The sequence below is a fragment of the Leucoraja erinacea genome, chromosome 36, assembly GCF_028641065.1.
Source record: "Leucoraja erinacea ecotype New England chromosome 36, Leri_hhj_1, whole genome shotgun sequence".
Taxonomy (NCBI): Eukaryota; Metazoa; Chordata; class Chondrichthyes; order Rajiformes; family Rajidae; genus Leucoraja; species Leucoraja erinaceus.
In genome coordinates, this window is record NC_073412.1 from 357,907 (window position 1) to 372,440 (window position 14,534).

The 14,534-nt window shown below is 49.4% G+C and overlaps 2 non-coding genes across 2 annotated transcripts; both read right to left on the minus strand.

The window, feature by feature from the left end:
- Positions 1-8,974: 8,974 nt before the first annotated feature.
- LOC129713692 (small nucleolar RNA U3) lies at positions 8,975-9,192 on the minus strand. Its single transcript, XR_008726273.1, has one exon. It is a non-coding gene; the product is annotated as a small nucleolar RNA U3 (small nucleolar RNA).
- Positions 9,193-10,477: 1,285 nt separating this feature from the next.
- trnah-gug (transfer RNA histidin (anticodon GUG)) lies at positions 10,478-10,549 on the minus strand. The gene has a single exon. It is a non-coding gene; the product is annotated as a tRNA-His (tRNA).
- Between the last annotated feature and the right edge of the window lie 3,985 nt (positions 10,550-14,534).

Below are 14,534 nucleotides of genomic sequence, written 5' to 3' on the forward strand. Positions count from 1 at the left end.
CAATAATTCGCTTCACCCAATCGGGTCATAGCCCCCCAACTCTAATATTCCACATTCCAGACACTCACCACCAAGCCCACTGTTTCCTGCCTCTAGCTTCATCATAGACATCATCAAGACATATGTGCAGGAGTAAGAGGCCATTCGTGCCCTTCACAGCCTGCACCATCGCGCATTCCTATGCAAATGGCTGATGCATCCAATCAGTATCATGTTACCTGCCCTTCATCTCCATACCAACCTGCCAACCTACCACAGGGCAACATCTAACTCCACTCTTACTATAGGCCATGCTGGCCCTCACTACCCTCTGTGGGCAGAGAGTTCCCCAGATCACCCCCAATCTCTGTGTTCAAAAAGTCTTAATCATCTCGATTTTAAAGGATTTCCCCCTTAGCCTTAAGCTGTGACCCCTTGTCCTGGACTTCCCTAATATAGGGAACAATCTTCCTGCATCTAGCCTGTCCAACCCCTTAAGAATTTTGTAAGTTTCTATAAGATCCCCTCTCAATCTTCTAAATTCTAGAGAGTATAAACCAAGTCTATCCATTCTTTCTTCATAAGACAGTCCTGACATCCCAGGAATCAGTCTGGTGAACCGTCTCTGCACTCCCTCTATGGCAATAATGTCCTTCCTCAGATTTGGAGACCAAAACTGTACGCAATACTCCAGGTGTGGTCTCACCAAGACCCTGTACAACTGCAGTAGAACCTCCCTGCTCCTAGACTCAACTCCTCTTTGCATGAAAGCCAACATACCATTGGCCTTTTCCTACTCCAGGTTCCTGTCTTGAAACCTGCATTCCCTATGACGACAATGAACTGGGGACACATGGACAGCCCAGAGCTCTGGCGCTGCAGTCTCCCATCCTTTCCACTCTGAAGAACACATTCAGCTAACTATCCTGCTCCTCCTGTTCTGCCTACGCAATTCAACCTCACATTTAATAAAACCTCCCCCCTCTTGGCCTCCTTCAGTGTAGGTCATGGGGGGTGTGTGCCCTAGAGGGTAGGAGATGGGGGATCCTTGGAGCTAGATAGAGAGCTGCGTGGATTATCACCGTTGAAACTCAGCTATCAGATGCTACTCCTTCCCGCCCTCCCCCCTCTCCCCTTCGCTCTTCTTCCCAGTAACTTAATCCCAGTATCACATACCCCCCTCCCCCCCCCGTCATTATCCTGTATAGGTTCGTGGGCTCTCGTCTCTCCTCTCTTCCTTCCCTCCTCCCCTCCCCATCCTCCTTTCTTCTCTCTCTCTCCCCTCCCTTCCCTCCTCTCTCCCCTCCTCTCTCTTGTTTCTTCCCTCTCCCTCTTCTCTCTTCTTCCCCATCCTCTCTTCCCTCTCCCTCTCCCTCTTCCTCTCTTTCCCTCTCTCAATCTTCCTCTTCTCCTCTCCCCTCTTCTCCCCTCTCCTCTCCCTCCTCCCCCTCCCCTTCTCCCCCATCCTCCTTTCTTTCTTCTCCCTCTCCTCCTCCCCTCTCTTCTTCTCCCTCTCTTTTCCTCTCCTTCTCCTCTCCTCTTCTCCCTCTCCTTCTCCCCCATCCTCTCTCTCCTCTCCTCTCCTCTTCTCTCCTCCCCTCTCCTCTCTCCCCCCTCTCCTCCCCCTCTCGCTCCTCTACCTCCCCCTCTTCTCCTCTGCCTCTTTCCCCCTCCTCCCTCCTCTCTCTCCTCTCCTCTCCTCTCCCTCCTTCCCTCACCCTCTCCTCTCCCTTCTCCTCTCCTTCCTCTCCTCCCTCCCCTCCCCTCTCCTCTCCTCTCCTTTCCTCTCCTCTCCTCTCCTCTCCTCTCTTCTCCTCTCCTCTCCCTCCCTCTCCTCTGTCCCCTCTCCTCTTCTTTTCCTCCCCTCTCCCCTCTTTTCCCTTCTCCTCTCCTTCTCCTCCTACCCTCCCCTTCCTCTCCTCTCCCTCTCTATCACCCTTCTCCTCTTCTCCTCTCTCCTCCCTCTTTCTTTTCCCCTCCTCTTCCTTTCCCTCTTCCCTCTCTCTCTCCTCTCCCCTCTCTTTCTTTTCCTCTCCTTTCTCCTCTCTCTCCTCCCCTCCTCTCTCTCCTCTCCTCTTTCTTCTCTCCCCTCTCTTTCCCTCCTCTCCTCTCCTTCCTCCTCTCCTCCCTTTCTTTCCTCTTCCTCTTTTCTCCTCTCTCCTCGCTCTCCTCCCCTCCATCCCTCCTCTCCCTCTTCCTCTCTCTCCCTCCCCCTCTCCCCCTCTATCTCTCCCTCCTCTCCTTTTCTCTCTTCTCCCCCTCTTTTCTCCTCTTTCTCCCCCCTCCCCCACTCTCCCCCTCTCCTCCTCTACCTCCTCTTTTCTCCTCCTTTCTTCCTCTCCTCTCCTTCCTCCTTTCCTCTCCTATCAATCTTTCTCTCCCCTCTTTCTCTTTCCTCTTCTTCTTCCCTCTCTCCTCTTTCCTTTTCTCCTCTCCTTCCTCTCTCCTCTCTCTCTCCCTTTCCTCCTTCTCCTCGATCCTCTCTCCTCTCCTCTCCCTTTTTTCCTTTCCCTTTCCCTTCCTCTCTTCTCCTTTCTCTCCCTCTTTGTCCTCCCTTCTCTCTCCTCTTCAGTTCTTCCTCTTCTCTCCTCTTCCTCCTTCTTCCTCCTCTCCTCCTCCCCCTCTCCTCCCCCTCCCTCTCCTCCCTCTCCTCATTCTCTCTCCTCTCCTTTCCCTCTCCTCTTCCCCTCCTCTTCCTCTTCTCCTCCTCTCCTCCCCTCTCCTCTTCTTCTCCCTCCTCCTCCTCTCCTCTTCTTCTCTCTTCTACTCCCTTCCTCTCCTCTCAGTTCCCTCCTTCCTCCCTCTCTCCTCTTCCTTCTCTCTCCCTCTCCTCCTCTTCTTCCTTTCCCTCCCCTCTCCTCCTCTCTCTCCTCTCCTTTCCTCTCTTCTCTCTCTCCTCTCCTCCCTCCTCTCCTCCCTCTCTCTCTCTTCCCTCCTTCTTCCTCCTCCTCTCCCCCTCCTTCTCTTTCTTCTCTCTCCTCTTCCTCTTCTCTCCCTCTTCCTCTCCTTTCTTCCTCTCTTCCTCTCTCTCCCCCCCTCCCTCTTCTTCTCCCCCTTCCTCTCCCTTTCTCTTCCTCTTTCCTCTTCCTCTCTCCTCTCCTCCTCCTTTCCCTCCTTCCCCCCCCTCTCCTCTCTCTTCCCTCTCTCCTCTCCTCTCCTCTCCTCTCCTCCCCCTCCCTCTTCTCCCCCCCTCTCTCTCCCCCTTCCCTCTCCTCCCCTCCTCTTCCCTCCTCTCTCTCTTCTCTCTTCTTCTTCTCTGTTCTCCTTCCCCTCCTCTTCCCTCCCTCCTCTCCTCTCCCTCTCCTCTCTCCTTTCTCCTCTCCTCTCTCTCCCCCTCCCCTCCTCTCTCTTTCCCTTTTCCCTCCTCTCTTTTCTCTCCTCTCTCTCTCTCCTTCCCCTTCCTCCCTCCCTCCTCTCTTCCCTCTCTCTCCTCTCTTTCTTCTCCTTTCTTCCCCTCCTCTCCTCCCCCCTCTTCGCCTCTTTTTTCCTCTCTCTCTCCTCCTCTCCTCTCCTCCCCTCCCCTCCCTCTCCTCTTTCTCTCCTCTCTCCTCCTCTCCCCTCTCCTCTCTCTCCTCTCTCGGCCTCTCTCTCCCTTCCCTTTCTCTCTCTCTCTCCTCCTCTCCCTCTCTCCCCTCTTCCTCTCTCTTCTCTCCTTTCCTCCTCTCCTTCCCTTCTCTCTCCTCTCCTCTCCCTCCTCTCCTCTCTCCCCCTCTTCCTCTCCCTCCCCTCTCTCTCCCTTTTTCCTTCTCCTCTCTCTCCTCTCCCTTCTCCTTCTCTCTCTCCCCTCCCTCCCCCTCTCCTCTCTTCTTCTCTCTCTCCTCTCTCTCTCTCCCCTTTCTCTCTTTCTCCCCTTTCTCCTTCCCTTTTCTTCCCTCTCCTCCTTCTCCTCTCCTTTCCTCTCTTCCCCTCTCTCCCTCTCTCCTCTCCTCTCTCTCTCCTCTTTTTCCCTCCCCCCTCTCTCTCCTCTCCTTCTCCCCTCTCCCTCCCCTCTTCTCTTCCCCTCTCCCTCTCCTCTCTCTCCCCTCTCCCTCCCTCTCTTCTCCCTCTCATCTCTCTCCCCCCTCTCTCCCCCCTCTCTCCCCTTCCCTCCCCTTCTCTCTCTCCCCCTTCTCCTCTCCTTCTTCTCTGATCTCTCCTCCTCCCTCCCTCTTTCCTCTCTCCTCCTCTCCCTCTCCTCCTCCCCTCTCCTCCTCTCTTCCTCTCTCTCTCCTCTCCTCTCCCTCTCCCTCTCCTCTCCTTCCTCTCTCCTCTCTCTCCCCTCTCCTCTCCTCTCCTCTCTCCCTCCTCCCTCTTTCTCCCCTCTCCCTCTCTCCCTCTCCTCTCCTCCTCTCTCCCTCTCCTCTCTTCCTTCCTCCCTCCCCCTCTTCTCTCTCTTCCCTCTCCTCTCCCTCTTCTCCTCCTCTCCTCTCCTCTCCTCTTCTCTCTCTCCCTTCCTTCTCCTCTCCTCTCTCTCTGCTCTCCTCCTCTTTTCCTCTCTCTCTTTCTCTTCTCCTCTCCTCTCCCCTTCCCTCCTCCCCTCTCCTCCTCTCTCCTCTCTCCTCTCTCCTCTCCTCTCCCTCCTCTCCTCTCTCTCCCTCTCTCCTCTCTCTCCCTTCTCTTCCTCCTCTCCTTCTCCCTCTCTTCTTTTCTCCCTCTCCGTTCCTCCTCTCTCCTCTCCTCTCTCCCCTCTTCCCCTCTCCTCTCCCTTTCTCCCTTCTTCCTCCTCTCCTCCCTCCTCCTCCTCCTCTCCCTCTCCTCCCTCTCCCTCCTCTTCTCTCCTCTCTCTCCTCTCCCTCTCTCTCTTCCTCCCTCTTCCTCTTTCCCTCTCTCTCTCCTCTCTATCTCCCTCTATAGCTCTACCCCTCCCTCTCCACCTCTCCCCCCCTCTACCTCACTCTCTCTCTCCTCTTCCTCTCTCACCATCTCTCTCCCCCCTCTCTCCCCCTCCCCCCTCTCCCCCTCTCCTCCCTCTCTCCTCCCCTCTCTCTCTCCTCTCTCTCTCCCCCTCTCTTGCTCTCCCCCTCCCTCTCCCCCTCTCTCCCCATCTTTCGTACTCTCTCCTCTTCCTCTACTCCTGCCACATCTCTCTCTCTCCCCCTCTCTCCTCTCCTCTCCCCTCCCCCTCTCTCCTCTCTCCCTCTTTCCCTCCCTCTCTCATCTATCTTCTCTCTCTTCCTCTCCTCTCTCCCCCTCTCCTTCTCTCTCTCCTCCTCTCTCTCCCCCCTTCTCATCCTCTCTCTCCCTCCCTCTATCATTCTCTCTTCTTCTCCTTATCTTTCTCCTCTCTCTCCCTCCTTCCCTCTCTCTCCTCTCCCTCCTCCTCCTCTCTCCCCTCCCCTCCTCTCTCTCCTCCCTCTCCTCTCCTCTCCTCTCCTCTCCTCTCCTCCTCTCCTCTCCCCTCCCTCTCCTCCTCTCTCTCTCCCTCCTCTCCCTCTCCTCTTTCCCCTCCCTCTCTCTCCTCTCTCCTCTTCTCTCTCTCCCCCTTTCCCCTCCTCTCTCCTCTCCCTCTCCTCTCTCTCTCTCCCCTCCTCTCCTCTCCCCCCTCCTCTCCTCTCCTTCCTCTCCTCTCCTCTCCCCCCCCTCTATCCACCTCCTCTCAGCACACCCTCTCACTCCTCCCCTCTCCTCTCCTCCCCTCTCTCCCTCCTCTCCTCCCCTCTCCTCTCCTCTTCCTCCTCCTCCTCTCCTCTCTCCTCCTTCCTCTCTCTCCTCCTCTCCTCCTTCTCTCTCTTCTCTCCTCCCTCTTTCCTCTCTCTCTCCCCTTCTCTCCTCTCCCCCCTTCCCTCTCTCTCTCTCCCTCCTCTTCTCTCCTCCTCTCCTCCTCCTTCTCTCTCTTTCCTCCCTCTCCCCTCTCCTCTCTTCCTCTCCTCTCCTTCTCTCTCTCCCCCCCTTTCTCTCTCTCCTCTCTCCGCCCCCTCTCTCTCCTTCTCTCTATCTCTCCCCTTTCTCTTCTCTCCCCTCCCTCTATCCCCGTCTCTCCTTCTCTCTATCTCTCCCCTCTCTCTACCCCTCTCTCTCTCCTTCTCTCTCTCCCTCTCCTCCTTCTCCCCCCCCTCTCCTTTCTCCTCTCTTTTTTCCCCTTCCTCTCTCCTTTCTCTCGTTCTCCTCCTCTCTCTCTCCTCCTCTTCCTCTCCTCCTCTCTCTTCTCCTCCTCTTCTCCTCTCTCCTCTCTCTCTCCCCTCCTCTTCCCTTCCTCCCCTCTCCTCTCCTCTCCGCCCCTCTTAATTCCTCTCCACCCCTCCCCTCATTTTTACTCTCCTCCCCTCTTCATTCCCCTCCTCTCTCTCCTCTCTCTCCTCTTCTCTCCTCTCTCTCTCTCTCTCCCCTCCCTCTCCTTCTCCTCCCTTCTCTTCTCCCCTCCCCCCTGATTTCTCTTCCTCTTCTTCCCCTCTCTCCTTCCCCCTCTCCTCTCCTCCCCTCTCTCTTCCTCTCCTCTTTTTCCCTCTCCTCTCCTCTCCTTCCTCTCCCTTTCCCTCCTCCTCCCCTTTCCTCTCTCTCCTCCCTTCCTCTCTTTCTTTCTCTCCCTCTCTCCTCTCTCCTCTTCTCCCTCCTCTCCTCTCCCCTCCCCTCTCCTCCTCTCTCCTCTCCTCTTCTCCTCTCTTCTCCCTTCTCTCTCCCTTCTCCTTTCCCCCTCTCTCTATCCTCCTCCTCTCTCCTCTCCTTTTCTTTTCTTCTCCTCTCCCTCTCCTCCTCCTCCTCTCCCCTTTCCCTCTCCTCCCCTCTCTCCTCTTCTCCCTCTCTTTCCCTCCTTTCCTCTCTTTCCCTCTTCTCCCTCTCCTCTCCCTCTCCTCTTTTTCTCCTCTCCTCTCTCCCTCCCCTCTCTCTCTCTTCCCCTCCCCCCAAGACTGGACAACAATTACACCACTCACGCGTGGCACCCGGGTTTCAGCAGCAATTGTGTTCCATGATCTTTGTACCATCTGGCAGGTGCCAATATTATCTCTTGACTGAAGATTTTACAGTGTGAGTTAATGGATGCTATTTTTGAGTTTATCTTGCCACTACAGGGAAAGGAGCAAATATTATGCACAGCTTTGATGATATTTGATGTTTTAACAGCTAATATCAGCTTTCATTGTAGACACACAGGCTGTAGGTATTCAACTCTGGTCAGTTTGGCTGTTCATTTGTTTTTTAGGCTGCTCTGAACCACAACACCATCTATCTGCCTTTGCTCTGTCATCTATATCACTTTTCAACAAAAATCTAACAGTCCCGGCAGAATTGTGCCTGTTAATTAAAATATTATCCAATGATGTGTTGACTAAAATAGTCAGCTCACCGCGTCAAGTCTTCAATGCCAAGAGTGTGCCATTGTTTACTGCATTGAATCTCCCATCATGAACCTGATTTGAGGCAGTTCACCGATGGAGTTGGAGCCAAGGCAGCAGGCACAGTTACGATAGATCATGAATGTGGATTCATTGTGAAGTTATGTGCCAAGTGGGGGCACTGCATGTGCATTGGATCTGGCCACTCAGTATGCATTCCATCACACCGCATGCTTGCAGACAAGAAGCGCATTTACTACTCGGATTTTCTGTCTCCTCCATAAAATGACAAATTTGAGTAAAACCCTGTGAGATTTTTAAAATATTCTTTTAGTTTCTCGCTTGAATAGTTAACGTACTTTGCTTGGAGTTGTTCAGTTCTGTGAGGATCTGCACTAGGGTTCAATGGTGTAAGAGATGGAACCCACAGCAGGCAAATCTGGAGGTTCTGGTTTATTGATTACCTTTTTTTCATTTCAGTAATTAATCATTTTCAATTTAAATGTAATCATTTATCAGACTGACGTCAATCATTAATTATTGTTTAACTATTCTAATTTTATATGCTTGATTAATTTCTATAATACAATGATTTTCAGGTAACTTGATTGCTGGTACACTGCTTATTTCGCAATGATTTCTACTCATTGCTGGTTGTATATGAAAAAAATAATTAAAGTTTGTTTCAAATTCATTAATCACTATTTTATTTTACCACCTACATCCAGGCATAACATCCGAAATGGCCATTCTACATAAACAGCTGTTGCGTGTGACATGGCTTGTATGAAAAGTGACTCCCTCTCACTCCAGGTCAGGCTTCCCACTGACAGGCTGCACATCGGGCAGGTTTAGTACTCAGTACTTGGGTATTTCTGAAGTGCAGCTGGTGTCATAGAGTATGAAATAAAATTTATTGATGACTAATATTTACAGAATAATTAATTTTAATGTTTATGGATACTATAAAAAAATAGTTTTGATACATGAAGCTAGTAATTATTTCTCCAAAGACCCATAGTCCCTGTACTACAAAAACTTAGCCCCACAGAAAGCAATCCTGTTGCTCATGAATTTTCCCTGAAACCTACTCAACACATCATGAACTTCCCCCCAGATTCTACCAGTCATCCCCAGGACAATTAACCTACAAACCCACACATCTGTGGGAGGAAACCAGAGCACATGGTCACAGGGAGAACATGCAAACTCAACACAGACAGCATCCAAAATCAGGATCAAACCTGGATCACTGGAGCTGTGTGGAGCAGCACCTATAGAGGGAGTAGGTAGGTTTTGAAAGGACGAGGAAACTGAAGGCCATGAGGGGCTGTGGCTGCTGCTCCTGGTTCATTTATGTTCTCAGCACAGCTGCTAAGCTTCAGCATTCTCATGACGTGGGCAACTGAACTTGACCAGTGTGACACCTCCCATTAATCCTCCAGATATTGTCTAGTTTTACTTCCTGCTCAGCAAGTGCTTGGCAATTGAGACAAAATCTCTTCAAATATCTCTTGCTGTACATTACGGTTTGCCCAATTAGTCACGCAATCTATAAATTAACTACTGAACTAGTTAAAAAAGCGAAACGGCAATGCTGGCGACCAAAGATCTTATAGCTATAAGATCTTTGCTGGCGACTTCTCTGAAGAAGGGTTTCGACCCAAAACGTGGCATATTTCCTTCGCTCCATAGATTCTCTGCCTCCAGCATGTTTGTCTGTTCTTATTTAGTAAAATAAACCAACCACTCAGACTGCGTTTCCTCCCTCCACAATCCCCCAAATGGGGACAGGGAACGGTCATCAATGCCCACCAGCACTTGTATAAAACAAAGCTGGTAAACCGCTTCGCGCTCAGGAGGAAACGCTGCAGCTCCTCATCATGGTTGGTGAGACCTTACTCTTTAGTACACGATTTCTCTAGTCACAGACTATAGAAATGATCCTTAAAAGTATAGCCTTAACATTGCACTGTCTCTGCACCTCTCTCCATTTACAACAACACACTTTTAAGTCACTCTGAGTAATGACCTTTTCATCGATTGTTCACTAAACTCATCGAAAACATTGCAGATAATGTGTAGCGATCCGTTCCCGACCTTCCTAGACTTCCTATAAAGCAAATGTAATATTATTATTATTACCACCCAGCAGGCATGGAATGTGCATAAATTAGCAACCAGGCTCCAACCATTGGCCCGCCGTTTGATCCACCGCTATTGCGGTGAATACCCGACACAATCTCTGCAACAGTTGGAGAAGCAGAACATGCGCTTCCCCAACTTCCCAAAACTTCCCTGAACTTCCCCAAACTTTCCCAAACTTTCCCAAACTCCCTCAAACTTCCAGCCGTCTGACCCATGCTCAGGGAGACACCTGCTGGCTGCTGCTGGTAATACACCAGCGCGACAGCGACAGCGACACCTGATGGTGATCCAGGAGATGTGTTGTCAGTTCCACCAGCATCATGTTGTTCTTCTCTGACCACTGCATCTTCTCGCCTTCCTGTCACATACCTGAGGGTCAGGTCAGGCATGGGATGCAGAAAGCTGAACGTCAAGCGAAAGATGATCTTATAAGGAAGGAGTAATGAGATGTCTGCAGTCAGATGGTACAAACTGACGCATATAGTTTAAACAACCACATTAGACCACTCCCCCCACTGAAATATATAAAATAACACGAGCAACAAACAAAGGTCTGGGACACAAATGCTGGAAAAACCCCGCGGGTGAGGCAGCATCTATGGGGCGAAGGAAATAGGTGACGTGACGTTTCGGGTCGAGACCCTTCTTCAGTTCTTTCTTAAACAAAGTTCTGGAAAAACTCTGTCGGTCAGTCAGCATCTGTGGAGGGATAGACAGTGACATTTCGTACTGGTCAAGAATCCAGCATCCAGTCTTTAATATCACTATAGAAAAGTTTTGTCAGGGAGAGACTGTTGAGAAAACTCTAAATTGGGTTCACTATTTGAAAAATCAGTTAACTATTTAAGACTATTTAACTATTAGTTATGGTAAGGTATGGTATTGGTTAAGGTATGATATTACCATGACAGAGCAGAGTCGAGGGGCCGAGTAGCCTCTGCTCTGAAAAACATAATATAACCGCAGGCATTTCTTCTCAAATCCCTAGTTTCATTTAAAATGTAAATTGAAATTGTCCTTAATTAAATTACATTTAATTTAAATATAATTTCATTAAAAAAAAGGTAAGCTCCCAATGCCGTGCCATTGCTTCACCGCAATGCCGTGACTCGGATTCGAACCGAGGTTGCTGCGGCCACAACGCAGAGTACTAACCACTATACGATCACGGCGAGCTACTCAGGAGCTGGCGTCCTCCGCCGAGCGACGCCTCAAGACGCCGAACAGCGATTGACGTATACTGTTTATGTAATGACGTCGTATCCGAGGACCCGGCGATTCTGCGCAGTAAATCAGACTACAACTCCCAGCATATCACACGAGGCGCATGCGCATTGTTGTAAAATAATTGGCAACTCAAGGTTCTCTTCCCATCGCCTATTAACCCTTGTTCCACACCCAACCGTGATTCCTCTTTCACAGCTCTGAGTGCAAGTTCTGCTCTGGACGGGGCATTGAGTATAAGGCAGGAAGCCACGTTGAAGCTTTGTAGAACGATGCAGTATTGTGGGCAGTTCTGGTCGCCCCATTACAGGAAGGATGAGGAGGGTTTATCAGAATCGTGCCTGGATTAGAAAGTATTGGCTGTAAGGAGAAATTGGACATTTGGATAGTTTTGTCTGGAATACAAGAGGTTGAAGGGAGAACCTGGTAGAAGGATATACAATTTCGAGAGACATATAGAGGTTAGACATAATCTTTTTACCTGGTGGAAATATCAAAGACTAGAGGGCAAAGCTTTAAGGTGAGAAGTGTATAAAGGAGATGTGTGGGGCAAGTATTTCACACAGACAGTGGTGAGTGCCTGGAACACTATTCCAGGTATGGTGATGAGGGATCTACAATAATGGCATTTAAGATGCATCTGGATGAGCACATGGATATGCAGGGAATGGAGGGTTACGGATCATGTGCTGGTGAAGGAGGCTGATTTATCTGGGTATCATGCTTAGTGCAGACTTTATGGGCAGAAAAGCCTATTCCTGTGCTATGTTCTGACCCTGCCCATTGTGCAGGATTGAGTCCCTGGGAACTGCTCATAAATCAGAGAGTCCTGTTAGGGAGCTCTTCAGGATGAACCATGACATGGACCTTGCTTCATTCTCCAGACCAGCTTCACAAATTCACACTCAACGGGTATTCAGCATCTGTGGAGGATTGCACAGCTGACATTTCAGGCTGATCAAGAATCCAGCATCCTGTCTTTTATGACTATAAAAATATTTTGTCAGGGTGGAGGTGGAGAGGCTTCACATTTTGCCAACTATCTCCTCGCTGTAGCAGCTATCGCAAGGGTAGTGGTAGTCAGACTCTGACAGCACAGGAAGGATCTTACGAGAAGGACAGCTCTCACCGCCAGCCAAATGAGGTCTTGGTGTTTGGTCGTGAGGCCTGGTGGAGGCATTTCAGCGGACAAACTGGGCAGTCTGCTCAGAGAAACACGTCACAAGATTCATCAAGTCCTTGTCCCTCAGGATGCCCCATGCTGATCACTGCCTGAGTGACATGGTAAAGGTGTTGGTCTGGAAGAACTTTTCCAATTGAATGTATTGAATTAAATGCTTATGATGTCATCTCCTCTGTATTGGAGAAAGCAAGGGAACATTGGATGATTGGTTTGCAGGACACCACTGTTCAAGGGTGACCATGAGCTAAAAATTGCCTGTTACTTTAATGTCTGTCCCACTCCCAAAGATTTCTTTTAGCTCCTACATTGCTTTAATGTAAGCTTGAGGAACAGCATCTTGTCTGCCATCCAAGCACAGAACTCCCACAGGACCTATCGGATCACCAGACTTAATGTGTAGGAAGGAACTGCAAACGTCACCTATTCCTTTGCTGCCTGACCCGTTGAGTTACTCAAGATTTTTGTGTAGATCGCCAGATTTTCCAGTTTATGTCAGATATGGCCTATTACGATAAAAGGTCATCCTATTACACTGTTAATTCTTCTCCTCCACAGATGCTCCCTGAGTTGCTGTGTCTTTTCAGATTAATTTCAAATTTCCAAAAACCACAGTGTGTGCATCTCCCAGTTTCGGGTAACAACTTCCTGGGCTGAGCACTCTCTGCCCATTTCCTAGCTGGGTTCTTTTGCCAAGAATCTGTTGTCTTTGGCTCTGATCTCCATCTGTCAGAAACTATTTCTGTTCATCTGAAAAGCAAAATTAATTATTTATAAACTCAGCAGCTTTCTTGGAATAGAATTAAACAGCGAGCAAAGAAAATTTGGGAAGTTTTATTGAAAGCACAAATGTTATCATTTTGGAGAGAATACCCAGCAACTGCATTGAGGCTGTCATCCAAACCTTCTTCCATTTCATTCAAAATGTATGGTATCCCTAAGGGTGTGATATACAGGTCTCAAGAGAAAGTGAAGAAAAAATATCCAGATGGCCGGCACTGTATGTGGTTTCATCAAGCTGTGCTCAGAGCCTGTAAAAGCCCAGACTTAATCTGCCCTCATACAACAAAACCCTCACCCCACCAATCAATCTGGTGAATATTTGTTGCACTCTCTCTATTGCAGATACATAGGGAGCTCAGACCTACGCAGAATATTGCAGTCACTCTACTTCTCTCCTCAAACAGGTTTCTCGTGCAACAGCAGGAGTTTCAACACTTTGTCCCTTCCCTCTCATCAGGTCCTCCCAGTGAAGCAGTGATTCACTTGTACTTTCTACCAAAGATCTTATAGTATTTTGTGTTCACAATCTATTTTCACAACTAAAACCAAACATTTTGAGGAGCACGCTGTTTAGTCTGCAGCAGTGACAGTAAGTTGACGTGAGACCAATCTCACATTGTAGTTCCCAGCACTCAATTCTGTAATCAACAATTTCAGGTTGTTGGCTCTGTCTGTGTCAGATCCGACCAAGCCTGCTGCAGATGATCTACTGCAACATTACCTCAGGTTTCCCTGTACACAGACACTGCCTAGTTGCTGACCATTTCCACATTCATCTTTTTGTTTCAATCTCCACAACAGCTAAGACCACATTTTATAGATTTCACATCTCTTTGTTTGTTCTCTCTCTAACTGCTCTCATTAATCCATCAACCTGATGCCTTTTTAAACAGCATGTCACCATGGCAACTTCTGGCCTCACCCTTTAAGAGATTTTTTTGTCAGTTCCATGCCCTCTCTCATTTTTTCTACAACTTGAAACTAAATAGTTTTCTTGCTTTTCGCGTTCTGATGAGGAGCCTTTGACTCTTTTGATAGACGCTGCCTGGTTGTTTCCAGCATTTTTATTATATTATTGCTGGTAGAATCAATAACTAGCTCCATTTTGCTGACATTGAGGAAGACTGGTCTGAAGAAGGGTTTCGGCCCGAAACGTTGCCTATTTCCTTCGCTTCATAGATGCTGCTGCACCCGCTGAGTTTCTCCAGCATTTTTGTCTACCTTCGATTTGCCAGCATCTGCAGTTCCTTCTTGAACATTGAGGAAGAGGTTATTGTCCTAGCACCATGTTACTACTTCCAGTGGCGTTGTCTGCAAACTTGTAGATGGAGGTTGAACATGGAGTTTAGCCATACAGTTGTGAATGTATAAGGAGTATAGTAGGGGACTGAGAATCCTTGCAGGGCACCAGTGTTGAGTTATTGGGGGGGGGGGGGGGGGGGGGGGAGTTATTGTTGCTTATCCTCACTGATTGAGGGCTGTGAGTCAGAAAGTCAAGGATCCAGCGGTGAGGGAGGGAGGGGGGAGTAGGTGCACATTGTAATTGTAGCATGTGTCTCTCCTCAAATCCTGTTGCATTAAAGGCCAACATACTTTTTGCATCAAAGATAGAGACAAAATGCTGGAGTAACTCAGTGGGACAGGCAGCATCCCTGGAGAGAAGGAATCGGTGACGTTTCGGGTCGAGACCCAGTCTGAAGAGTCACCCATTCCTTCTCTCCAGAGATGCTGCCTGTCCAGCTGAGTTACTCCAGCATTTTGTCCCTATCTTCGGTTTAAACCAGCAACTGCAGTTCCTTCCCACACATACTATTTGCATCTATAGCTTCCTGCTGAACTTTTATATTAGTTTTCAGCAATTCATATATAGATTCTGTGTATTTGTAGCTGAAGCATTTGTTTCTCCGCCCCCAGGTCTGTGTAATCCACAAGGAAGTGTCCAGGCTCACAGTGTGGAGGTGAGGCGGCGG